Source organism: Leopardus geoffroyi, chromosome D2, assembly GCF_018350155.1.
Source record: "Leopardus geoffroyi isolate Oge1 chromosome D2, O.geoffroyi_Oge1_pat1.0, whole genome shotgun sequence".
Classification (NCBI taxonomy): Eukaryota; Metazoa; Chordata; class Mammalia; order Carnivora; family Felidae; genus Leopardus; species Leopardus geoffroyi.
In genome coordinates this window covers 2,784,329-2,810,780 of record NC_059334.1, presented here as the reverse complement: position 1 = coordinate 2,810,780, position 26,452 = coordinate 2,784,329, and the positions used below count along the sequence as shown (strand labels likewise).

Sequence of the window (26,452 nt, the reverse complement as noted above, 5' to 3'; positions counted from 1 at the left end):
CCACACTTTCACGCCTCCCTAGTCTCACCCAACACACATGCTCTCTGCTGATACCTTTATCAGGTCCCCTCCAAAGAGATGCACATGTGCCTTTCTCTGACAGTCTACAATCTATGGCCTGCACGCCAACAGCCCGCTGCCTGTTTTTGTAAATAAACAGCCACAATTACTCTTTTAAAAATATCCAATGGCCGATTTTGCTCTGAAAATGCCAAGGTACAGCCCATATGCCTCCAAAACTTCCTACTGATCCTTTCACAGAACAGGTTTGTTGACCTGGTGTCTGATATAGGCAGCCACGACCACATGCAATGCAAACTGTAGTTAAGATTGTAAAACCCATGAGAAATTGTTTCTTGGACGAGGACTTCACTACTTCAAATGTGTTTGCTGAAATCACAACAGATTCCTGGGGCCCTATCGTATGGTAAGCGGTGAGTTACACGAGGGGCACGATCGCATGATCGCATGATAAGCGGTGAGTTACAAGAGCGGCACGACCATATGGTAAACGGTGAGTTACCCAAGTGAGGATTTTTCTGAGCCAATTATTTGTTTGCACTAACAATGCACGGAAGAGCACTGACTTTCAAATTACAAACTCACAACAAGTCAAAATGCATTTAAACCCACCTAAAAAGAAACATTATTAAAAGCACTAGGGATACCGTAACTATCACGGGGTCATTTTCCATCTTAAAGGGCAAAAGCTCAAGAAGTCTACGTTTCCAAAGACAGCGTCTTAAGACGAAGAGCAGAGAATTGGTCTAATGACGCTATGCAAAAGCTAATGCTATTGGACAGCACTTCCTGTTCATCTAGAAGGAGGAAGTCACCGTGTAAGTCGTTCGCAACAGCATACTTGTATGGGCCACGCGTCCGGGCCACCTGACAGTGGCAGCACCCATAACACACGCTGAGTAATGCTCCCCGTCACCTCCACCAGCACGTGGGTGATGATCCACTTCTCAGACACGTGATGACGCAGGGAGCTCTCCGCGTCAAGTACGTGCCTCGCGCGCACACCGGCCCAGGGGTGCTTTGGGCCGAAGGACACCTGCTAGCTGAGAAGAGAAAGATCGGGAGTTCCTGGAAGCCCGCTGAAGGGGGCCTGGAAGGCCGGCACCGGAACACCAGTCTGGGGGGCACAGCCCCAGCTCTTCCTCGACCTCCCCAGGAGGGATCATGTCAAACACACGCGGAGAGCAGTGCAGCCTCCACCCCAGCAGCTGCGGAGCCAGAGAGGCTGCAGATGGCCCAGGGGGACGCGGGAGGGAGGGGGTGGGGGTCACAGTGCTGATGTCCCCAGGGCGGGGATAGGGTGGGGGAGGTGCCTCAATGACAGGGACAGGGTGGGGGTCCGCCCACAGCAGGAGGGCAAGCCAGGAACACAGGCTCACGGTGAGGGATCTCCCACAGCTGGAACTACCGGAAACCCCTTTTGGCGGAAGTGAGGAGGGAGGACTGTGCCCTGCGCAGTGCAGGAAGGGCAGACAGACTAACGCAGCCTGGTCAAACACCAGTGCGCAAGTCACCTTGGAAAGAAAGCGGAAATGGGCGGGGACCTAAAGTGGCAGTGCGGCCATCTTGGAGCTCCTGGGCCCGGGGGAGAGAGGAGCCACACCGCAGCCCCAGCCCCTGAAGGAGGACAGCGGAGGAGGGCTGCAGGCAGGGCCCTCTCTGGGCGGGGCCCTTCCAGAAAGGCGCTCCCAGGATACTGCTTCTGCCTGCCTGCTGCAGGGGCGAGCCCACTTCCAGTACCCCACTTCGTGGGGAAGAAGGCTTCCCGGGGGCTCACTTCCGGGAGTCTCACCTCCAGAAACCCGCTTGACGGAGGAAGGCCCCGATTCTGTTGTGGGAGAACTTTCAGGAGCCCCATTTGGGGCAGGAAAAAGGGCTGCTTCCGAGGTGGCAGCACTTCCGGAGGAGGATGCTTCTAGGGATCCCAGTTCCAGAGGCCCGCTTCCAGGGGCCCACTTCCGGAAGCCCTCTTGGGGGTGGTGGGGGACACTTCTGGGCGCCGATTGGAGGCTCTGGTGGACGAGCTAGAGGGACACTCCCTGGTGCAGGATCCCAGGACGACCACCGGGATGGGTTCTGCCACTGCGTCTGGCAGCCTGCCATAGAGAGCTGCGGAGGAGGCAGGTCCCCGGATGGAGGGGCAGGTGGGGGAGGCACACTGACTCCTGCCCCCACTGCGCAGGACCGGATGGAGAACCCAGCGAAAGGGCCGCAGGACATCCGGGTCTTTCAGACATACAGGCGGGACAAAGCGCCATGGGCACGGGGGTCGGCACCCCGATGGAGGGGGCAGGTGGATGCCTTTGCCAGAAGCTTTGTACCGAAGGGAACTGAACATTTGTGAAAAAAGCAGAAAAAGAAAGTTAAAAAATAAATAAACGTTGAACAAAAACACCCAAAAACCACAAAACATGAAAAAATAAGCAGCACACAACTCTCCCACTCATGTTACTATAATTTAAAAAAAGGAATTTGCTGTTAGGAATCGAATATTTAAATATTTAAAATAGAAATAATTGGAAGATCAGAAATAAGAGCCAAACAGACTTTGAGAAAACTGAAGGAAAAGATAATTTCGACTCACAATTTATGACTCTACTATGAAGCTGCCAAGAGTAGCACAACTGGATGCACAAAAAAAAGATGCGTAAGAATAAATAGGGCCGAGACCAGAAGAGGAGGAGAGACATAGAATGAATCAGAGAAAATGACAAAGACCCTTCCCCACCCCAAAAAGGAACAGAACTTAAAACTCCAGAAAACTGTCATGACCTGAAAGATGCTGTGAATATCCGTATGGAAATGGCGGACCATGTTTCCAGAAAAATTGATCCAGAAAGTTCATCTGAGACATAGTGCCTCCAGAATACCCATTAGAAATCAGCAGCAATGTGGAAAAATACTGCACACCCATGTGCTCTTAAAGGACACATTTTATTCAATGAAAAGTTGATTGGAAAAAAATAACTGTTAATGAGTGCAAAACACTGGAAAACTATAAAACCATGAGTTTGAAGTGGTAACATAAAAATCTGGCAGGGTGCAGGAGAAGACGACAAAGAGGAGGTAGAAAACAACAACAGGATTTGCCACCACTGGACATGCCTATTATTGTAACCATTTAACAGAAAAATAGATAATTTGTGCAAAAGCATGGGTTCAGCTTCTGACTTAGTCCAGCAAAGCGTAGGGCGGCAGAAAGGGTTACTCAAGACTCCATTCAAGTCAAGAGAGGTGAGAGGGAGACTAAGGGAAATCTCTCCGAGCTGCTCTCAAGCTCCCGTATTTATTTAGCATACATTTAGGGAAACAGTGTGCAATAGGTCAGTGGCCTACATGCCGATAAGACCTTATAGGGGCATCTGGGTGTCTCAGTCGGTTGAGCGTCCAACTTCAGCTCAGGTCATGATCTAGCGGTTCATGGGTCCAACCCGTGTGTTGGGCTCTGTACTAACAGGCTGGAGCCTGGAGCCTGCTTCAGATTCTCTGTCTCCCCTCTTTGCCCATCCCCTGCTCGTGTTGTCTTTCTCTCTCGCAAAAATAAATAAACCTTTAAAAAATGTATTTTTAAGGACGTATAGAAAGTCCTGCAGAAAAGTCAGTTAACACAGGGTAAAATACTCCATGCAACAACATGGTCTAAGGAATTTATGAGCATAGGCAGGACCTAAACCCTAGATATCCATTAACCTGATAAGCCAAGTGAGTGCCCCCTGGATATACATTTAACTAGATAAGCAAAGTGTGGCCTTCTATTTTCCGCAAGGCCAGAATGCGGTGTTCTGCTTTGCAATGCGCTCCCTTTAATCTCCTAACCCTGGACATAGTTATTTGATTTCCCACAGAAAAGAAATAAGCTTTTACTATTCCTTTTTAGGAAGAACTGCATTTTATCCCTAGTTAATGAGAGAATGTACTTTTAAGAATGCCAATTAATACACACACACACACACACACACACACACACACACACATATATATATATGGAATGATAGAATTAGAAAAACCACCATTTTGTGACCACTTATCAAGTAGTTAGGCTTTGGAACAGTTCAATTAAAGGTAACAGAACAGCACGGGCTTCTTGCTAATATCTATGGAAAAATTTACTTTAGAATCAACACATCTCATAATACTTTTTTGTTGTTTATTTTGAGAGAGGTGTGCACGTGTAAGCAAGCAGGGAAGGGGCAGAGAGAGAGAGAGAGAGAGAGAGAGAGAGAGAGAGAGAGAATCCCAACCAGGCTCCACGTTGTCAGCGCAGAACCCTATGTGTGCGTCAATCTACCGAAACTTGAGATCACAACCTGGGCCCAAAAGTCATTACACTTAACCGACTAAGCTACCCAGGCACCCTCATAATAGTTTCTTAAACAAGTAATACAAGTTGAAATTTCTGCTAGTGAGACAACATGATTTGTGTGCACTCTTTAATGAGATTAATTATAAGTATATAATATGATCTATGAAATCATCTTGCTAAAAATTTTTTTAAAGTTTTTTAAAATTATTATTTGTAATCTCTACACTCAACGTGGGGCTCAAACTCACAACCCTGAGGTCAAGAGTCACATGCTCTATTGACTGAGCCAGACAGGTACTCCAAAAAAAAGTTTCATCTGAGTCTAACCTACCCTATAGACCAAGTTTCCAGTTTATAGGAAGTTTAGGAAACAAAGGAACGATGTAAAAGACACTAAGAGGAAACAATCAGATAAATCAAAAATATCCTATAAGGAAAATTACCTGGTTGTCTCTTGAAAATGTTATGATAAAAGTGAACAGATTGCTTTAGCACAAAAAGACTACGGAGAAAATAGTATTCTACCAGTTTGTTGATTCTCGTCCTGACAAGCATTAGGTCAGGCCCGGAGGTGAGGCAATGTTATTTGGAGACAAAACATACAGGAAAGCTGGGATAATCACAGTAGTGGTAACAGTCTTTTAGTTTCTGAAAATTAGTTGTTTATTTAGTCCTATGACAAAGCTTAATCCTATGATCTTTGTTCTTCTTTTATACTGCTTCCTCTGGAAAGTTCTCTATTCTTATATTTAATTAATTACATGAATATGAATGACTCTCCCCTTCAGTATTTGTATATGTGACCACACACCTGAACGTCATTAAGTTCTAATATCAACTCTGTCAGTGATCAGCTAGGCAAACTGTGCCCAGCAAATTTAATTTGTGCTTTAGTCCTATTACCTTTAATGTAAGAATAAAAATACCAGACTAATCTATCTCATTGAGTCTTTTCTAATAAACTAATAAGGGGACACATGAAAGATTCTGACATCTGTGAAATAATATACTTAAGATAATTTATTCATTGGTCCTTTAGGCATATGGATATAGAAATTTCTCTCATTCAGACAGACACTATTTCACAAAGGTGCCAGTAAACACACTACCTCCACAGAGGCCCGTAAGCAAAATTAATATTGTTGAACTTGCGACCTATGCTATTTTCTGGAGTTCCATTGTAATTTGTAGTTCTGGTTCGAGTCAATATGTATATAATCAAGGAAGATAAGTAATATCTGGGCCATTTTTTTTCCATAAGTAAATTAAATAATAAAAAAGAAATGTCTTTTGGCAACACACTATTAGGGAGACGTTATTGGCAACAGCAAAAGAGCTGTTGAAAAGTAAGTGCACAATTAAACCCTGTACCTGCAGTAGAAATACGTGACTGAATGCCTTTTGAAAACCTTTGCTCCTTTACAGCAAATTCAGTTATCATAAGAATTTAAAAGGCAAATGGAGCCAGTTTTCCGGGGTATGTACAACAAAGAGTTGATCTATCTCTGATGCTATATACCTGTGGTCGGATGCTTTCCAGAATGACAATACAAAACATCTTACAAAATAGAACCATACACATTTCAGGCCAGTCATCTGGAATTTAAAACAGACCTGATTCTGATGTTACGCTATGCTTAAAACCAACAGAGAAAGGGTAACAACAAAAAAATAATTTTTTTTACAGTTACAGGAAAAAAAAAACACACATGATCTTTATCCATGAAAAACAGACACTTGAATACTTGAAGGGGCTCTAGCTTGGATCTTAGATTCCAGGTCAAGCACTTCTGAACATGGATTTTTTACCCCACGATGACAACTGTAATTTTATTTCACAAATTTAAGGTGGGAGGTTGTTAAATACCATCTCCCCTCCCCCTTACTAATTACCATATGATATAAAATTGGTTGTCTGAATGGCATGCTAAATTGTGGCTCAAAATACCCAGCAAAACTAACTGATGCTTTTCAGTGAAGGTTCTGGCTTGTTTGTAATCAAATAATGTCTTGAGACTCTAGGGCTTTACGGGTGTTTTCAGGATTTTTTTTTTCCAGATTTGGTATTTTTGGCATCCATGCTTTCCTTAGCCAGCATCATAATACCAGGCTGCGTTTACCCTGGCTCTAGATTTCAAAGGGAAATCTCCCAGGAAAGTCCCAGGGGCAATAAAAGGACTAAAACATTGGCGAACCATCCCAACACTGAGCAAGAAAGGAGTAAGGACTGATTTTGACCCAAGATGTTTGTGCTGGGGTGGGGTGGGGTGGGGGCAGTAGGATGCTTTTTCCTCCTTTTGGAAAGGGATCAAGGGATTTTGATGATATTCATTTTCTCATTTGAGATTTGCTATTTTGGCAAACCATACATGGGCATTGAAGTACAAGTAATTAGTGAAATTTGTATGTAGTAATCTGCATATAAAATAGGTTTTCCTGACCATCTTAATGAAATCAATTGGGTTGAGCCCCTCATCCCATTTTGTTACTAAAATCCCAGCATATTGTTCCAGGATTACATTGTAATGGCCGCTTTGGGTCTGACTTTGTAGATCTCACTAACATGTTATTTTCCACGATATTTCTTCATTTTAGTCTGTGACAACCCATGGTAAAATTAACCAATGTTCATTGTTTTTTTTTTTTTTCCTTAAAATTACTCACATAAGGCATTTGACTGAGCACTTTAAATTGAAAGATCTGTTTACCATCCAGCATAACAAGCAATATGAAAGTAAATATTAAGCAACACTGTATTTAAAAATCCTTCAGCTACCAATTACAGGCTCTCACCAGCCACTTGTCTACAGGATCCTCATCTAGTTGGGTTGTTAGAATTGTTCTCTCCAATTTAATACCCTTCCAATTTTCCTATGCAGATCAGTTTATTTTTGCACACTGCACTCTTTTGGACCTGATCCTTCATTAGCGTGTTTGCAAAATAAAGTGCCAGTAATGCTAGCTATATATGTTTAGTAGCACAGGACCGGCAAAGATTTTAGAACGTCAGTGTATCTTTCACTCCAAGCCCCCCAAACATTTAGAAAGCATTAGTGACTTTAATTACTTTTTGTACATTTCTTCCACTATGCAATTATAAGAACATAGGGGAATAATATTGGTGTAGAAAAATGACAGATTTTTCAATGGTCCCTCTGATTTCACATGCCTGTTAATCAACTATATGTTGCACAAATTTTAGAAAGTGTGTGGCCTCATTATGTCTATATGAAGATCCAGAAAGAGGGAGGACCAGGTCCCTTTCCAATCCATCACACTGCAAAGATCGGAAAGACTGTGAGATGCTTTGAAACATTTAAAAGACAAAATCATGTTAATAATATCATTGATGGGTTTCACAAGGGAACTCCAGGAAGTAAGAGGTGATTTCCTCTGGGGCTTAAAATTATGTTATTTTTCTATAGAGGTCAAGTTCTGAGAGGCAATAAAATCTTTAATTCCAATTCCCCTTAACCAGGAGGTGAGAAAAGTTTTAACAACCTCAGGGATCACTAGGAAAGCACTAATGAATGATAATTTATTCTCAACAGTCAGAAAGAGCAACCAACTCTGAGACAATGTGTTATAACTTCTGTAACTTTTGCAAACACATAGGAGACGCAGTGTTAATTTGCAGATTAGGAATATTTAAAGTAAGATTTCATCTATGTTTGATAAAGTTACGTTGTGCTAGTGGCCCTAGTACAAGAGAATATTAGCTACAGTATACATATGAAATATGTACAGATAGACCTAAGCGTATTCATCTCAGGTCATGACCCATCAGTGGACAAGTAATGAAGTTACTGTATTTTTGAACAACAACAACAACAAATATATATATAATTATCAGCATGCTCCTCACAAAGTAGGGGTTAATGACACTGCTTCATTTACATATGTATCTACATTGGTCTGCTGGGGCTCTGAAGAGCTATATGAATGTTTCTCCATAACACAACCACATTTCAATTCCAACATTTTCTCCTGTGGGGTAGTCCTCTTTAAAAACAGCCTTCCCTGGGGCGCCTGGTTGGCTCAGTTGGTCAAGCATCCAACTCTTGAGTTTGGCTCACAATTCATGTGATAGAGCCCCTCATTGGGTTTTGTGCTGACAGCACAGAGCCTGCTTGGGATTCCCTCTCTCCTCTCTGCTCCTCCCCTGCTCATGTTTGTTCGTTCGTTCTCTCTCTCTCTCAAAATAAGTAAACATGGGGAAAAAAACAGCTTTTAGGGGGCACCTGGGTGGCTCAGTCAGTTGAGTGTCCAACTTCAGCTCAGGACATGATCCCACAGTTCATGGGTTCAAGCCCTGCATCAAGCTCTGTGCTAACAGCTCAGAGCCTAGAGCCTGCTTCAGATTTTGCATCTCTCTCTCTCTCTCAGCCCCTCTCCCACTCATGCTGTCTCTGTCTCTCTCTCTCAAAAATAAAAAAAAAAATTAACATCAAAAAAAGCTTCTCCTGTGAATCTACAGTAAAATGAACTTAGTAACATGACTTCACAGAACTCTAAGTAGTTTACTCATGAAGAAACATGTCAAAATTGTTACCATCACAACAGAGTATAGCTCTGTCTTTGTGTGTATTTATATTTATATACAATACACCCACACATATACACATATACCACGCAAAATATATATTCTATATTCTATAATATACATGTCATATGTAATCAGCATATGCATGTTGTTAGGCACGTATTATGTATGTGTGTGTATACATGTATATATATGTATACACACATATATATGTATACACACACACATATATATACACATATACATACACATACTATGTATATTAGAATGAAATTTCACATGTAAACCAGAGATTGCAATCACTAGTCATTAAAGAATATTCTAAAGGAATGTGGTCAGCAACATTCAAGTAACCACACAGGCTCTGCTGAGAACAAGAGGCAGATTACTAAGTAAATTAAGGAAAATTTGTTCTGGGCTGTGTTTGATGGAAAGATACTATGGCAGGCTAGAAAAACCGTGGAAGGAAGAACTGGGCTTTTGTTGTTTGGCGGGTTGGTTGTAAAAAACAACTTTTTGCTTTTCACATATTTTTTGAGACACTGTTATACTTCAGATGGCACGTGCTTTAAAGGTACCAGTTAAGAAATCCTGCCACATGCATGAACATGGAAACCATCACCACAATTAAAATAATGATGACAGGGGCGCCTGGGTGGCTCACTTGGTTGAGTGTCCAACTCCCTCTTAATTTTGGCTCAGGTCATGATCCTAGAGGTCATGGGATTGAGCCCCGGGTTGGGATCTGTGCTGACAGCATGGCACCTGCTTAGGATTCTCTCTTCCTCTCTTTATGCCCCACCCCCCTCTCTCTCTCCAAATGAATAAATAAAACCTAAAAAAAGATGATGATTACATTCATTACCTCCACAAGTTCCGTGGGCTCCTTTGTGACCCCTCCTTCCCTTTTTCTTCCAATCACTTACACACTCACTCCCGCCTACATCCCCAGACAACCATTGACCGGCCTTCTGTCACTGTGGAATGGTTTGCACTTTTTAAAAACTGCATGAATGAAATTACAGGGTATGTTTTCTCTGTGTTGCCTTTTTCACTGAATAAAGTTATTTTAATATTCATTTAATTTTATTATGTATATCAATAGTTTCTTTTTTTTTTTAATTTCTGAGTAGTATCCCATTGTCTGGACATACCACTATTTGTTTATCAATCTGCCTGGTAATAGGGTTTATACAATACAATTTTAGCTTACCCCAGTCTCCTTTTGTGTGAGACTTGACCACTTCACGTACAGTATTACAGCACAAGTACGATATAATAGTATACTTACAATTCCTCATTCCAAACTTTGTTATATATGTTTTTTACATACTTTATCCCTACATATTTTACCTTTACAAGTGCCACAGTACATCTGTACTATTTTTAATTCAAAGAGTCAATTATCAATTAAAGAGGCTTTTTAATAAAATATAAAATACTTTCCACACATTTCCAATTTATGCAGCTGTTCATTCCTTTGTACAAATCCAGACTTACACCTTGTATTTTTTTTTCTCCTACTTGGAAGGTGTTTTTAAACATTTATTTTATTATTTTTTTTAAATTTATAGATCTGCTAGTGATGAGACAGTCTCTAGTCACCTTCATTTTTTAAAGATAGAGTATGGTCTATAGGTTGACAGTTGTTTTCCTTTCAGGGTTTTATTTTTAAAGTTTATTTATCTTTGAAAGAGAGAGAGAGTGATGGGGAGGCAGAGAGATAGGGAGAGAGAGAGTCCCAAGCGGGTTCTGCACTGTTAATATAGAGCCTGACGCAGGGCTTGAACCCATGAACAGTGAGTTCATGACCTGAGCCAACATCAAGAGTCAGACTCCCAGTTGACTGAGCCACCCAGGCGCCACTCTTGCAGGATTTTAAATATGCTTTTCCATTGTTTTCTTGCTTATATTGTCTCAGATGAGAGATCCATTGCCACTTTATCTTTAACTGCTTTACTAAGATTGCTTTTAGGCTTTTATTTTTATCCTTGATTTTGAGGAATTTCAGTATGATATGCCTTGTTTTCTGTGTTTCTTATGTTTGGCATTTGTTGAGTTTCTTGAATCCATTGTTGCATAATTTGCATCAAATTTGGAAATTGTGCAGCCACTATTTCATAAAATATGTTTTCCGTCACTCTTTTTTCAGGTACAATTATACATGACCACTCGATATTATCCTATGACAGTTCACTGATGTTTTCTTTATCGTGTCTTTAGTCTTTTACCTCTCTATCACATTTCAGATAGTTTCCATTATCCTATCTTCAATTCCTCTGGCCTTTTCTTTCACAGTGTTTAATTTTCTTTCCATGTCATCCAAAGTATTCTCCATGTCATAGTTATCATGCTAAAGCTTTACTCTACCACCTTATATGCTTCAGATGTAATTGTACTGTTTAGTGTCCTTGTCCGTAACTTCTATCATATCTATAATCTGTCAATTTCTATTATGTCAATTTCTATTATTTTTTACTTTATTATGGTGAGTCACAGCGTCTTTCTTCTTTCAATACCAATATAACATTTCATTTCATGCTGAACATTATGTGTTTTACCTTGCTGAATCATGGATGGCTTCATATTCCTCTAAATGCTCTCCAGCATTATTCTAGAAAGTAGGCACATTACTTGGAACTAGTGTGATTCTTTCTGGAATGGCTTTTTGATTTGTTAGCTGTGTCCAGAGTAGTGCTCAGTCTATGACTACTTTTAACCACAACTAAGATAATATCTTTCTGAATACTAATTATCCCCACTTATTAGAATATCCTTCTGAGTACCCTAACCTATGTAGAATTTTTTTTTTTTCCCACTCTGGAAACCAGAGTTTTACACTCTGGATAGTTAGAACATAAACTATCTTTGGTCTTATGTGGACCCTGAAAAGAATTCCCCTATTCTTGTCAGGTTCTTTACACAGCCTCAGACAGCTTCCTCACATGCTTGCACCAGTCAATATTCAACTTAGGACTTGGAAAGGACTCCAGTCTCTTTCTCAGGTACTGGAAGGAGGCAGTCTTCTTTCTGTGCCTGGTGCAGCCATGGCTTGTGGTCCCAAGGAGCATCTGAAGTGTGTACCAGCTTCAAAGCATTGGATGCTGGATAAACTGACCAGTGTGCTTGTCCCTCAACCATTTACAGGTCCCCATTAGCTGAGAGAATGTCTTCTTCTCATCATTTTCCTAAGGAACAGACTTAAGTATGCCCTAACAGGAGATGAAGTAAAGATCTGATACAGCATTTTATTAAGATTGATGGCAAGGTCTGAGCTGATATGACCCACCCTGCTGGTTTTATGTATGTTAGCAGCATTCAAAGACTGGGGAGAATTTCCATCTGATCTGTATGACACCAAGGGTTGTTTCTGTTCTTTGGATGACACCCGAGGAGGCCGAGTATAAGTTGTGCAAAGTGAGAGAGATCTTTGTGTGGACAAAAGGAACCCCTCACCTGGTGGTCCATGATGCTGGCACTATCTACTATCCTGATTCCCTCATCAAGGTGAAGGACACCATTCAGATTGATTTGGAGACTGGAAAGATTACTGATTTCATCAGGTCTGACACTGGTAATCTATGTATGGTGACTAGAGGTGCTAACCTGGGAAGAACTGGTGTGATCGGTGCCTGAGAGAGGCACTCTGGTTCTTTGGATATAGTTCACTGCCAATGGCAACAGCTCTGCCACCCAGTTCTCCAACATTTTTGTTATTGGCAAAGGCAACAAGCCATGGATTTCTCTTATGCATGCAAAGGGTATCTGCCTCACCATTGCTCAAGAAAGAGACAAGAGACTGGTGGTCAAACAGAGCAGTGGGTAAAATGGTCTCTAGGTGACTTAATAGGAAGCCTTTGTACTTAATTAAAGATAATACAGCACAATAAAAAAAAAATTAGAAGATTTGGAGAGGATTCCAAGCCTCAGGGGCCTTCTCTTTGGGAAGCTCTTTTCTTTCCAGTCCTGTGTCCTGTGAACTCCAGTTGTCTTAGCCTTCTTAGCCACCTACTTCTGTCTCTGAATGCAGAAGTTGCATTCAGTGACCTGGGTCACTCCTCGACAGCACAGCGTGGAAAGTGTCTCCAGACCACAACTCAGGGCAATTGTAGTTATCACCTAATGTTCCCCCTCTCACAGGAATCTCTGCCCTAATCTCCAATGCATGATAAGTGCTGTTTTCCACTTTTTTAATTGTTTTTTATTGTTTTTATTTTATTTTATTTTATTTAGTTTTTTTTTTTTTTTTTTTTTTCATGTAGGAGGGAAGTGTCAGTATCAGTTATACTATCCCCTGGGAATATTTTAGTTGTTCAAAGGGATTTTCATTGTTTTCCTGTCGGGAGTGCAATGTAAAACATTTCATCTTTCCATGGAACCTTCAGTAAAATAATCAGTAACTAACTGTTGAAAGTAAATGCATTTTGACAAGGTACAGAGACTCTTTGTCTTTCTTCAATAAGTAGGGAGTAAATACAAATTTCAAGTGGGCAATAACTTTGCCTTATCTGCATATCCCCGGGATCTACAACTGTGTCTTCACATTGTAGGCACTTAATAAATGATTGCTAAATAATATTAAGATATTGGCTAAGAACTAAATACCCCATGCAGCTATACAAACTTTTCATTCAAGATTTCTAAATAGAATGGGCCATTAAGTTCTCCAATTTAGACTAAGAAATGTTAAAGACCCCCATGCCTACATTTGGTAGTTGATAAAAATCCCCTTCTCCCGTCCCCCAACACTGCTAATTCTTGACATCACTAACTCCCAGGGTTGCTAAACAGTGAAAATCAATAGGGAGAACTTCACAGGTCTTGTTGAGAAGCCACTTTAGTTTCAGACTTCTAGAATCATTCTGACAACTACTGCTCATAGGACTTTGGGAGTAGAAAAACCTACGTTTGTTTTAAGCTGTTTAGGTAGAGTACTTCAACATTTATCAGTTACAAAATTTCCTGACCCTGCTCATCCTAAATCACAATATTGTCACTTTTCACATGTGTTTGATGTGAGTTATAAAAATACTTATACATTTCTACCTAGTAACGACAGTCCTTGGAATTCTTTTAACAGGGCAAGGTGAGGCCAGTATCATAGAATCCATAATAACACAATAAATTAAAATGAGAAAATGTATGACAGGGTACCATTTCATTATACAATTATAATTGTGACCACTTTGAAACCACATGGAAGAAGGCTATGATTAATAAATTAAGTAAAATGTATAGACCACAAAAACAAATTCAGATGCTATGTTAAAAGGTATATGCACACGAATAAAAATTAGAAAGGAGTATGAAATAATGAAAACATCTGATTTGTTAAGGTGGATCAATGGCGAACAATTCTTTATACAAAATACAAATTTAGAGAAAGGGTTGCTTTAAAGGATGTTTGCCCCTCAAATATATATTTTAAAGCTAGGTTTCACTTGGGTCACATTTGCAGATAAGAAAAATCAGTTTTCACTCTTTCAAACCTTTCTCATATGCTTGATGTATGAAATTAAATATTACCTTTTTTCTGGGCTATGTGAAACTGTCTGCACCTGTAACCCAAGGTGTGTTTAATTTGCATCTGCGCTTGTGACGTAAGAGCACTCATAATCCGTTACTATTTTGTATAGTTGGTTTTGGGGCTTTGAAATCCTTCTTTTACGCCCCTATTTCTGCATCCTCTCTCATCACGTATACTGACAGTAGTGTTAGCACTGCTAAGTGAAAGTGCAGAAAACAAGGGTGACTGGCCCAGCCTGACCACTGCTCACACGAGCAGATGGCTGAAGTGACAGAATTGGGACTAACTTAAGTGAAATGTGTGCCTTTTCTTCGGTGAAGGAAGGGTAAGTCTTCCTGACATTGTGACCATTACAATTGTCTAAGGGAGTATCTTTAGGTTGTCAAGCTTGATCTTAAAATAGAAGCACGCTCTATGGATAAGCATAAGGGCTGAAGCTGATGTGTGTACACACACACACACACACACACACACACACACACACACACACAAACATTCTGGCTTGTGGGATACACATACACACATCACATGTATTTCTAAGAGTGAAATAAATACCCCTAATGACTGAATTAGCATCTCTACAAATCTCTAAGACTCTAAAATGTTAATGAGTTCCCAAATGATAACATTACGAGCTAAATATGCCACTTTTGCACGTATCTTCTAAATCAGAAAATAAAGCAAACAGACCAAATGATCATGTACTGGGAAAACTCCTAAGTCACACACACACGTAACAAAGGGGCAATGGCATAGCCTAGAGGTGAAAACAAATCTCTTTCCAATAAAATCACACGTATTCATTGCACAGTCTTCGGTAAAACCCAGTGAACACAGTCCAGGTAAAGAATTAGTGCACACTCGAGCACAGGATCCTGAACGTGGAAAATTCCATTTATACTGATCCTTTCTGTCTGTAAAATCTGTAAATATCTTCCTGTGAAATATGTTACATATACATGTAGCACGTGTGTACACGCATGTGCATACATGTTTATACACGCACATACACATATCCCGCAAGACTTTGTACTCAAACAGTGCATATCCCCATGTACCCGGTTTCTTTCATATCATTGAAACACCCTGGCCTTCCATTCCTAATGAAATGCTTTTTTGGAAGTCAGTGATATAAATATACATTTCCATCAGAATCCGTCAGAGTTGTAAGCGGGCGGCTAAGTTCAGAGCTCTAGGCAGTCACCAAGGACATGCCCTTTAATGTAATCCTGCCTTCACCATTGACTGCGGTATCCTGGGAATACTGAACTTCATGCTGTACTCTGAACACATATGCAAAATAAACACGAAGTTGAGGAACCTTTTCATGCATATTTATTTGGTTTTCAGGTCAAGGCTAATTCTTGTTTATAGTGGGTTAAGGGTTGATGAAGTTACATCACACAAATAGAGGTATGCAGTGGCACAGAACGGCTAAGTGGGGTCTCAGGCCGGACTTCACAAAGCAAGCAGACCGTGAATCTCCTTCACTGCTAGCGTTTCTTTTGAAACGCCCTAAAAACGACTAATTCCAGCAACAAATAGCTTTTCTATAAAATTTGTTAAATGTTTGGGGCGCCTGGGTGGCTCAGTCGGTTAAGCGTCCGACTTCGGCTCAGGTCATGATCCTGTGGTTTTTGAGTTTGAGCCCCGTGTGAGGCTCTGTGTTGACAGCTCAGAGCCTGGAGCCTGCTTTGGATTCTGTGTCTCCCTCTCTCTCTGACCCTCCCCTGTTCATGCTCTGTCTCTGTCTCAAAAATAAATAAAACATCATATTTTTTTAATTTGTTAAATGTTTGCTTATTTTTAAAATTTTAAAAGAGAGAGACAGAGTGCGAGCAGGGGAGGGGCAGAGAGAGAGGGAGACAGAATCCGAAGCAGGCTTTAGCCTCCGAGCCGTTAGCACAGAGCCCGATGCGAGGCTCGAACTCACAAACCATGAGATCATGACCCGAGCCCAAGTCGGACACTTAACCAACTGAACCACCCAGGTGCCCCCATCAACAAATATTTTGAGCACCCATTACAAGCTGAGCATTTTTCAGGGGGGGCATAAAACAATGAGGTTTTTGTGTGTCAAAATCAAGAATGTCTCCAGTATATTATCCTTGGGTCTATTTACTTATTTCTCAGCAATTAAATGCAAAGGGGGTGCTGTTATTTCATACATTGATCATTTGGGAACTGCTTTTCCTCTTGGATTTTTTAAGAATTAATGTAGTTACGAGGTAGCTATATGCAAGGAATTCTAGGCTCATTCCCTGAGAGCTGTGTGATTTGGACAGGTGAATTCAATCTTCTATTTCAATTATTTGTTATAGAAGTCTTTAATAGAGATGCTGATTATATACCTGTATCTATCTATACATAAATATGTATTTTATATTGATAGATATGTGTTTATATATACATGTGTACATAACAAGCCCTTAATAGAGCATAGTTACTATATTTTCTTATTGTTATTAGGATACAGTGGGGTCTTAGATGGGTGAAGTAGCTGTGAAAAGGATGGGTGGTAAGTGTTTCACAGATGCCACGAAGGGAGGGATGGGGCCACATGGCTCTAGACAACATAGACTCGGTGGGTGAGGGCACGGCAAGTGACCATGTACAAGAAGGCATCCTAGAGGAGGTGACTTAAGAGATGAACATTAAAGATAACAAAAGTGCAGTGCCTGTGTGGTTCAGTTGGTTAAGCATCCAATTTCGGCTCAGGTCGTGATCTCACAGTTTGTGAGTTCAAGCCCTGAATTGGGCTCTGTGCTGTCAGTGCAGAGCCTGCTTTGAATCCTCTGTCCCTCTCCCTTTACCCCTCCCCAAATCATTCTTTCTCTTTCAAAAATAAATGGATATTTAAAAAACATTTAAAGATAACTACAAGTTAGTAAGGAAAATGGAGAGGAGAGAGAGAAAGGGGAAGACAACCTTAGAAAAAAAGGGGCAAGAAGATAAAACTCTTCTGCACTGCAAAGGAAACAATCAACAAAACTAAAAGGCAACCAACAGAATGGGAAAAGATATTTGCAAATGACATATCAGACAAAGGGCTGGTATCCAAAATCTATAAAGAACGCACCAAACTCCACACCTCAAAAACAAATAATCCAGTGAAGAAATGGGCAGAAGACATGAATAGACACTTCTCTAAAGAAGACATCCAGATGGCCAACAGGCACATGAAAAGATCCTCAATGTCACTCCTCATCAGGGAAATACAAATCAAAACCACACTCGGATAACACCTCACGCCAGTCAGAGTGGCTCAAATGAACAAATCAGGAGACTATAGATGCTGGAAAGGATGTGGAGAAACGGGAACCCTCCTGCACTGTTGGTGGGAATGCAAACTGGTGCAGCCACTCTGGAAAACAGTGTGGAGGTTCCTCAAAAAATTAAAAATAGACCTACCCTATGACCCAGCAATAGCACTGCAAGGAATTTACCCAAGGGATACAGGAGTGCTGATGCATAGAGGCATTTGTACCCAATGTTTATAGCAGCATTTTCAACAATAGCCACATTATGGAAAGATCCTAAATGTTCACCAACTGACCAAAGGATAAAGAAATTGTGGTTTATATACACAATGGAATACTACTTGGCAATGAGAAAGAATGAAATCTTGCCTTTTGTAGCAATGGAGAGAACTGGAGAACAATGTAGGAACTGGAGAGTGTTATGCTAAGTGAAATAAGTCATATGGAGAAAGGCAGATACCATATGTTTTCACTCTTATGTGTATCCTGAGAAACTTAACAGAAGACCATGGGGGAGGGGAAGGGGAAAAAATGTTACAGACAGGGAAGGAGGCAAACCATAAGAGACTCTTAAAAACTGAGAATAAACTGAGGGTTGACGGCGGGTGGGAGGGAGGGGAAAGTGGGTGATGGGCATTGAGGAGGGCACCTGTTGGGACAAGCACTGGATGTTGTATGGAAAGCAATTTGACAATGAATTTCATATTTGAAAAAAAAAGAAAAAGAAAAAAGGGGCAAGAACCCTGCGGCCAAGTCTCTTGCTTATGTGAGATGTGGTCTATTGTGTATGCAGGGGAATTGACCTGAAAGTTTGAAATGGCTGGAAAAACCCTGTGCAGAGTATTTAATGGAAAATGTACTGGAAAAGTAAGGATACATCATGGATTATTTGAGGATTTAAATAACTTGGGAATTAGCACACTAGGGATCCCTAAGTTACTGACATTGGTCATGTTGTCAGTTCCAGGTTTTAGGATCCAAGTTTTCTGGAATGACACTGTCTTGAAGTGAAATGTCATGATAATTCCGTACCCCCAGAATCATTCCTTTCTCCCCTAACTGTATCAGGGAGTGCCTACAGTGTGCAAAACCACGAAGTTACTCTGAGTTCAGCAGTCTCCTAGCCCAGTCATTCGTTATCTTTTGAGATTCTGAGAACACTGTGTCAAGGTTTTACCAAATCACCAATATTGATAATTTGAGAAATTAGAATAAAACTATGAGAAGGCTAGAAAATGGAAAAATATTCATTACTTTCAAAGAAGGAAACCCAAATATCAGATGTAGTCTAAAAATCAATCCCAATATTGGTTCTACAGCTCTTTGTTTAAGGGACAGGAATAGACTGTCTGGAAAGATACACACTTAAAACTTGCACAGCTGCATTAAAAACAAGTTACTACACACTGAACTCATTTATTTCTTAGGGTGAAGAGATTAGGAGATGATGAGAGTCCTGTGGCCCTTATGTATGTGATATTCATCATGGTGTATTTATCACAAAGGAAATTTTCTAAAATCTTACAGAAACATGATAACTATACAGACACAAGTTGGCTAATATCAGGACATTTGGACCAATAATTTTCAGAAGGACAGTGTGTCAAAGTATCTAAAATGTGTGCAATTTCAATCTGCAGGAAATCTTTCATGGCCATTCCCTACATGCGTCTTCTTAGCCTAATTCTTCCTAACTTTTATTACCTATGACCAGAATTAAAGTGTAGACTGTATATTAAATATATAGGTCAATGTAGTTTGCTAAATTATTTTTTAGAAAACCTAAAGCGTCAAGTGACAAAATCAGGATCCAACCAAATGTGCGAGGATGAAACTATAGGCTGATACTAAGAAAAGTGTAGTGTAGACAAATATAACATCCCACACTCAGCTCAAATGAATCGACTCAGCATGAGGGGACCCAAGATGAGCAGGATGCCAATGCAGTGTGTGTGGGGACTCAAGGTGAGACTGTCCTAATAGTCAGTGAGTTGACTACGCATATAATGCAAATCGTGCATGCTCAACACTGTTGAGAATAAGGGTAGAGATATTTTACGACAGCAATTTTTTTTTTTAATTTTTTTTTTCAACGTTTATTTATTTTTGGGACAGAGAGAGACAGAGCATGAACGGGGGAGGGGCAGAGAGAGAGGGAGACACAGAATCGGAAACAGGCTCCAGGCTCCGAGCCGTCAGCCCAGAGCCTGATGCGGGGCTCGAACTCATGGACCGCGAGATCGTGACCTGGCTGAAGTCGGACGCTTAACCGACTGCGCCACCCAGGCGCCCCACGACAGCAATTTTTACAGCAGTTATAGTAACGCTTAACACTTACATATGTGCTGTAGCAAAATTAACCCATTTAATCTTCACAGAAACAACTTTATGAGGTAAAAGTATTAGCATTATCCCCACTTTACAGGTGAGAAAATAGGTACAGGTACACTTTACAGGTGAGAAAATAGGTGAGATTAAATTAGGCCCAAGTCACACGGCTTATAAGCAACAGAGCAATTTGACCCCAATGTTACTATTCCCTTTTTTCTTTTTTAATGTTTGTTTATTTTTGAGAGAGAGAGAGCGAGAGAGAGCAAGAATGAGCATGGGAGGACAGAGAGAGAGGGAGGCACAGGTTTTGAAGGAGGCGCCAGGCTCTGAGTTGTCAACACAGAGCCCGATGTGGGACTCGAACCCAACAACTGTGAGATCATGGCCTGAGCCAAAGTCAACAGCTTAGCCACCTTAGCCACCCAGATGCCCCCAAAGTTTCTATTCTTTTGCAGAACCTCACATTTTTATAAGGTAAAAGGAACACTCGGGAATGCCTTCTACAGTAATAACAACCATACATGAGGAATTGATACTTGAAATGGAAACACAGCTTGTAGAAGAAATTACTGAAGGACACATAACTGACTTCAAACCCTGAATAGCTCTCTTGGGAAAGAGGCTGGACTTCTTTCTATGGTTCCAAGGAAGACTAGGAGATAAAGAAAGGCATATTTTTTTTTAATTTTTTTTTCAACGTTTATTTATTTTTGGGACAGAGAGAGACAGAGCATGACCGGGGGAGGGGCAGAGAGAGAGGGAGACACAGAATCGGAAACAGGCTCCAGGCTCTGAGCCATCAGCCCAGAGCCCGATGCGGGGCTCGAACTCACGGACCGCGAGATCGTGACCTGGCAAGAAAGGCATATTTTTAACACAAGTTAAAAAAAAAAAAGACTTTATCATGTAATAACTATCTAAAATGGATTTTGGTTAATGGTAAATAAAATTGCAGAATTACAGAGTTCAAGGGATGGAGTATAGATAAATCCATCTTCAGTAGTAGTGACAATATTTTGTACTACATTTAATGTTTGTGAACATCTGAAACTGCCCTTCATACCCTCTAAATGGCAATGACTGCTGTCCATCCTTCATAGATCTGAAACCTGAACACCAACAAGCAATCCATCTCAAAAGGGGGATTGGTGTGCTCAAAAAAGCCAGTCGCTATGCTCTGAGTGTAACATTGGCATGTATCCACATCTTCAGCTAATGAAAATAAGGAATCTATGTTCTTTTTTCTTTTGAACAGATTATCAGGCAGAACATTCCTTATTTATATTTCCTATCTTATGCTATCAAGTTAGCATGATTTCCCCCAAACAAACAAACACTTCTTATGTAGTCTCTGTATTTTCCTCTCTCCTTCAGTCTTCTGTGTTTAGTAACATATTTAGGTTGCCTATTTTGTTGTAAATATCTGGATAATTAACTATCCACCTTCCATTTTTAACCATGATTTTGACACAGGCATTAACAAATTCACAAGTTAGTCTCATTAGGTCTGTTACATTCTGAGTAATTTCTTATGTACAATTATCTTTTTGTTTACGTTAGTCTTTCTTTTAATTTAAATTCTAGTTAGTTAACATACAGTGTAGTATTTGTTTCAGAAGTAGAACCCAGTAATTCATCACTCACATACGACACCCAGTGCTCATCCCAACAAGAGCCCTCCTTAATGCCCATCACCCATCTAGCCCACACCCCCACCCACCTCCCCTCCAACAACCCCCAGTTTATTTTCTGTATTTAAGAGTCTCTTATGGTTTGTTTCCCCTCTCTGTTTTTATATTACTTTTCCTTCCCTTCCCCTATGTTCATCTGTTTTGTTTTTTAAATTCCACTTATGAGTGAAATCATATAGTATTTCTCTGTCTCTGACTGTTTTATCTCGCTTAGTACAATACATTCAAACAGGTGTTGTGGCCATTCTGGAGAACGGCATGGAGGCTCCTGAAAACACTAAAAATAGAACTAGCCTATCATTTGTTAGCCTTTTCTATTGAATTTACTTAAATACACCATAAATTACTATTTTTACTCTAGCAGCATTATTTAATAAGTAATTTATATAATTTGTGCGTGTCAATATTCTACTATGGCATGCCATCACATCCTTAAATTTGCTTTTTCAGAGTAAGGAGACAGTAAATTAAAATAAATGAAAATCTACCTGATCGCTCATAGAAACAAAGTGAGCTCTCTTCAAATATGAAATGAAACAAATTATCTTTTATTATAAGGCAAATCCAGTTGGCCGTCTTGAAACCATGTTTCTGTCCATGCAGAAGCCTTGAAGAAAACTGTATCTGCAATCCCAGGTCTCTTCATTGGGGAACATAAAGAGGATTTATATAGAGTATTAAATGAAAACTTCCGACAAATCCTCTTTAGGTGAGTTTCTTCCTCCCAAAGTTTTCCACTCTTAACAAGAACAAGAGTCTCCAATTCCCCCCACTGCTATTGATGCAGTCTCTTTATGGGCATGTTTTTCAGTAATAAAAATTATTTTCTCTCTGCCTATATACCACTCACCTGCACTTTTGATGAATATATATCTCTATCCCCAATCACCTTGCTCACCACCCCACTGCTTGGAAAATTCTGGTGGACAAAGTTCTTTATCCTGCAAGCCTCTATAAAGAGGTATATGCAAGCTACTATTAGGAATTCAGCTATTTTTATATCCTGAAAACAGCTATGACATTCCTACTGTTCACGACACACAAATTGGTATCTGCCAAACCATACTGACTAAAGCTTCTAAGAGGTAGGGCTCATTCTATAACAAGCCAAAAGATCAAGAGCATTCACAACTAAAAAATATGAAACCACTTTTATAAAAAAAATTCTCTTTTGGAAATCTTGTCTAACTATAAGATATATTTCTTTTGTCAATAAATCTCTTTTCTTTCCAGAGAATCATGAGAAATAATATCGTGATTAGGTACCAAATTTTAGAGTTTGCTTGTTTTTTGTTTTTTACAGTTTTTCACTTTGCTCAACACTTTTGATTCATGGATGATCTTCTCCTTACCCCTACCCTGTTAAAACACACACACACACACACACACACACACACACACACACACACCCCTAAACACACAGCATAGGCATGAAGAAGGCATGTTTCAATAAAGAGCCACAAAATCATAATAATCGTGAATAATACTGTGATTCTCATATACTCAAGATTATTGCTCGAACACTAGAGGCATTTACAGACACAATCCTAGGGTTAAGACACTACAGAGAGACTGAACAATATATTTTTAAAAATTCTAATTAAGCCAGATGTTAACAGGCAGTATAACTCCAAAGCAATGCAACTTCAAAAAGAGACAAAGACTATTTGTAGCAAATCTGTGGATCAAACAAACCACTGAAACATTTTTCATGTGTGATAAACCTTGAAGAATGAATGCTACCTATACAGGTAGGAATCAGAGGAAATACATTTCAGAAGAGAGAAACATAGTTTATCAATTATATTCTGATAATGATGGGTATTCAGAGTGTCATTTGAAAAAATATATGTGATTTCCTAGTGCTTTGGTAAGATCCTAAAAAGATAATGATGGACACATGTGACCAGGGTCCCAAAGTACAAAGATGGGTATGAAAAAGAATTTGAGCTCTAAGAAAATTCATAAATAATCCATTTTCTTAAAATTGTATTCAGTAATAACCTACAGTTATCTGCATGAATTTTGCATACAGCAATTATTTGATAATCAGGAGTAAATTGTGTCTTTTTGGTCATGCAACAGATTTAGCTGATCAACTTTGCTGTTTCTTTGCCCCTTAAAATCTAAGCATAACACTAGTAATATCTAACAGGTATTAATAATTCTGTGTTAAATATTGGCATTATTGAGCTCCATCTTTCCAAAGTCCCTACAGCTAAATTTCATTATCCCCATTTTACGGACACAGAAACAGAGACCCCAACAGCTTGAGTAATCTGGCCCCAAGTCACAGAGCTACCATGTTAGTAGAGTCAAGTTACAATAGCCTGTCTGATTTTACAACTCATCTTCTGAATAATAAAGCTATAAATTATGCTCTCCTGACCACGCATAGATTAAAAAAAATGTGAACGTTAAGAGCCCATTTAAATATGTGCTAAAACCAATTTAAATATTTTAAATATTAACACTTTATTAATATATCAAATCTTGTTTTATTATCACAACTGTTGCTTAAGGTAGATAGATCTCACCTTGGAATAATCAGACAAGAATAAAAGTATCATCAGTCTGTTCTTATGTTGATCTGTTATTTCTGAACATGATAAATTCAGTTTCTATCCCTGAAGTCATCTAGTTAAAGAGCCTGAATTTATTGTTTTTTTTTTTTAAGTTTATTGAGAGAGAGAGAGAGAGAGAGAGAGAGAGAAAGAAAATGAATGAGCAGGGAAGGGACAGAGGCGGGGGGTGGGGGACAGAGAACCCCAAGCAGGCTCCGTGCTGTCAGCACAGAGCCCGACGCAGGGCTCGAACTCATGAACTGTAAGATCAAGCAAGACCTGAGCTGAAATCAAGGGTTTTGATGCTCAACCAACAGAGCCACCCAGGTGCCCCAAGCTTGAAATTATTGCTAATTTCATTAAGTTCTACTATAACATCTGCAGTTCATGTTAATATAATTCTTAGTTATAATGTAATTGGAGGGAAAGACTGCTAATGCTGGCTGGTGCTGAGTATCTGGGCTGATCCCAGATAGGAAAATAATATGTATATCAGTTTGGTCAAATCCCTTTGGGGGGCCAGTTTGGCTACAGATTATGAAAAAGGTTTGTCTCCCCTCTACACATCTCGATAACCCTCCATCTTCTCCCCATGCCCTAAAGAAAGGGAGAGAATAAAATCTATAAAAGGGTTCCAAGGTACTCCACATAAGAAAGTAGCAGAAATGCCATATACTCAAGGGTTCCTGGAAGTCCAGGAGTGAGGAAGTAGGAAGAAGGTGCCTAGAAAGTAAGAGAAGAAAACCCATAAGGGGGTTAAAAGTGGAGCCCTGGGGATGTGTCCATAGCCAGTTGCTATAGAGGGGGTTTTACCAACAATGCAGTGCCTAGAAACCAGATTGAACCACATAAAGTTGCAGACATTACATTATACTTTGACGTACTAAACTAGCCATTTCAGGATCTCAGTCAGGTAAGCATCTGACTTCAGTTCAGGTCACGATCTCATGGTTCCTGGGTTCAAGCCCTGCATAGGGCTCTGTGCTGACAGCTCAGAGCCTGGAGCCTGCTTCAGACTCTAGGTCTCCCTCTCTCTCTGTCCCTTCCCTGCTCTCTCACTCTCTCTCTCTCTCAAAAATAAATAAACATTAAAAAAAATAGCAATTTCATATGACTTAATAAATTGATGTTTAAGATTAGATTTGTTATAATTAATCACATATCTTTAGTAAATTATAGCATCTATATACAATTTGCAAAGCTTAATGACCTTTTCAGAAATTGAAAGGAAGTAGGGGCTTCCGATAAATGGGGCTAGAAGCTTGATATACAGGTAAATATATGTGTGCACACATATACGTTTATGTATATACTTAGCATGTAGTGACTCACACATAGAGATAGTATATAGTTTTTTAAAAAATAATACAGTAGATATGCATTTATCATCTCAGCTTAAAAACCACAAAGTGCCAGGGTACCTGGGTGGCTCAGTTGATTAAGCGTCCGACTTTGGCTCAGGTCATGATCTCACAGCTCGTGAGTTCAAGCCCTGCATCGGGCTCTGTGCTGACTGCTCAGAGCCTGGAGCCTGCTTCGGATGCTGTGTCTCCCTCTCTCTCTGCCCCTCCCCTGCTCGTCCTCTGTCTCTCTCTGTCTCAAAAATAAGTAAAAACATTAACAAAAAAATTTTTTTAAAAACGCACAAGGTGCCTTATTTGAATATGAATTAAAGGTTGACTCTAGATGGTGGCACTCCTTAGGAGTGTCTGATTTAAAATAACATAAGGCAAATTTCAATCTGTGGTTTGCGGTAGAGACCTATTTTTAAAATCCTCTATGGAATTTCTCTTCCTCCTCAGTTTGACAGGGAGAAAAAGATTTGGAAGAAAAGCTTTTTGTCTCAACGTTCACACCTGATGCTCTATATGTTCTTTTTAAAGGCGTGCAGCCTTGGAAAAACGTGTTTGCTGAGCCCTGGCTGAAGTCGGGCACCCAGGGGCAGCACAGGGGCGCGGCTTTGCCCTCGAGGACTCAAGGGGATTGCGCTGTCACTTTCTGCCAAGTCAGATAAATAAAAAGGAAAAACGAGGTATGTAGGTACCGCACAAGGGCAAACTATGGCAATGAATTCATCAGGCATCTATTATGGAGAAAATAAATTTGAAATACGCTTTGAAAAGAATAGTTTCAGAGGGAAAATATGAGAGGTGATATATTATTTATATCTGGTTTTGTACTTCTCTTTCTCCATTGAATTTCTCACTAGATA

The 26,452-nt window shown here is 40.1% G+C and overlaps 1 protein-coding gene and 1 pseudogene across 1 annotated transcript in view; one reads left to right on the top strand and one right to left on the bottom strand.

The window, feature by feature from the left end:
• Positions 1-26,452, bottom strand: part of PCDH15 (protocadherin related 15) — a 1,244,966-nt gene that overhangs the window by 1,062,584 nt on the left and 155,930 nt on the right. The window lies entirely within an intron of this gene.
• Positions 11,913-12,727, top strand: LOC123576379 (annotated as a pseudogene).